Source organism: Vulpes vulpes, chromosome 7 (assembly GCF_048418805.1).
Source record: "Vulpes vulpes isolate BD-2025 chromosome 7, VulVul3, whole genome shotgun sequence".
Lineage (NCBI taxonomy): Eukaryota > Metazoa > Chordata > Mammalia > Carnivora > Canidae > Vulpes > Vulpes vulpes.
In genome coordinates this window covers 4,845,044-4,846,975 of record NC_132786.1, presented here as the reverse complement: position 1 = coordinate 4,846,975, position 1,932 = coordinate 4,845,044, and positions in this window count along the sequence as shown.

The window sequence follows — 1,932 nt, the reverse complement described above, 5'->3', positions numbered from 1 at the left end:
AGATAAGTTTAGGTTTACAATCTACCTTCAGTCTATACCAACTCTAAAACAGTGAAAAAATAGCTTAACCACTTCAAACCTTACCTATCTAGAGTGTAAAATAAATAAAAGTATTACCTGATTAGGCATTTGTGAGTTTTCAATAAACTGAAAAGCATCAGAAATAATAAACATCACTCATCAAGAGCAAGGTTATATGCATTTTAATATTTGTATAAGTGTCCCAACTATGTCTAATGTTAACATAATGTAAGTCATATATATAATTTAAATTTTTCTATTAGCCCTTAAAAAACCCCCACAAAATTAGTAACACTCTCTGTAACCCAATATACCCAAAGATCATTTCAACATGACTCAATATAAAAATTATTGAGATATTTTACATTCCTTTTTTATTCCTACCAAGTCTTTGTAATCAGTTATGTATATTATCCCTTATAGCACACTCAGTCTGGACTGGCCACATCCTAAGTATTCATAGCTGCATGTTACTAATGGCTGCTATTTGGGACAGTACATGGTTTAATACACAGTAGTTATTCAAGGTGTGTGTTCACTGAACAGTGGCCCAACTTACAGATAAACTAGAGGATGATGAGACCATCCTCATAGCCAGTACTTTATCATACAGAACATGGATACACAATTTAAGTGGAATATATTACCCGCAGTATGTAATTATTGATAATGTCTAAGTGCTTTGTTATTTTGAACATAATCTTAGTCAAAATGGATTTTAATGTATTAACTATGTATACATAGGATAATATGTTATTCTCTTAAAGTATAAATTGGAGGGCCAGATCTTGAGTGGAGTAATCAAATGATTTTTCTAAACCTCGCAAGTAATTCTAAAATGGAAACTTTTCAATGGGCTCCAAAGGTATATTTCTTTTATTCTGTTAATTTCCATGCTTTATTTTGCCGATTTATTATAGGGACAGACTTATCATTTCATTTACAGATTTTGGAATTCTCTAACATATAAATTCAGAATCTCTATGTGTAATGCTTAACTTTAAAGCTTGTGCTAGCTGCAAAGTAATTGAAAGATCTCCCACACTACAGACACTACAAAATTGCTACCCCTGGCTCTGAACAATTCCATAATAAATACAAAAGAATATTAAAACATTTTTACTAGAAATATCTATTATTACTCAGGGGTAAAAAGTTCACATAAAATTTCTTCAAATATTTGTGAAATTACATTTATTTGATCTTACTCTGGAGCTTTAGTAAATTCATTAAGACATAAAACACGAGTAAGGCATATGTTATAATTATTTGTGGTCTATTTTATGAGAGGAATCAAAAGTCCAAATTAAGTGAAAAAAAATTAGACCAATAAGAGGGCTCAATAAGTTAGCCTGTATGAAATAAAAATATAAAATAAATGTACTTGCTCAACACTATCAAATCAGTTTAGAACATAAAAGAAAAATATTCTATTGACAAAAATTAGTGGCAAAATGTAGTATCTATGAATGACTTTCTGGCATTTCATGAATAAAGCCAAAAACAGAATAAAAACCCCAACATGATATATATATTTAATAAGAGGAGATCACATTCTGTCCTTAGGTGAAGCACTAAATATTAGAGATTTTCATTATTTTTGAAATATTTTGGATATTTCAAAATGACTTAAAATAGAGGTTTTTGAAGTTCCTCATGAAAATAGCTAAGAATATAGGAAAAAAAATTTAAAGGAAAAATTAATCTACCACATGATAATTTAATAGTGTCACATTTGTCCCAAAATACCAAGAAATATCCCTGACTTTGTATAGTTCAGATCCTACAGAGCATATTTTAGGTAAAGCTGATGTTCTCAGTGGAAAAAGGAAGGGGTATTTCATAAGCAGTGCTAGAATAGAATGATAAAGTTTTTCAAATTACTTTTCACCTCTGAGCCTATTCTTTAAG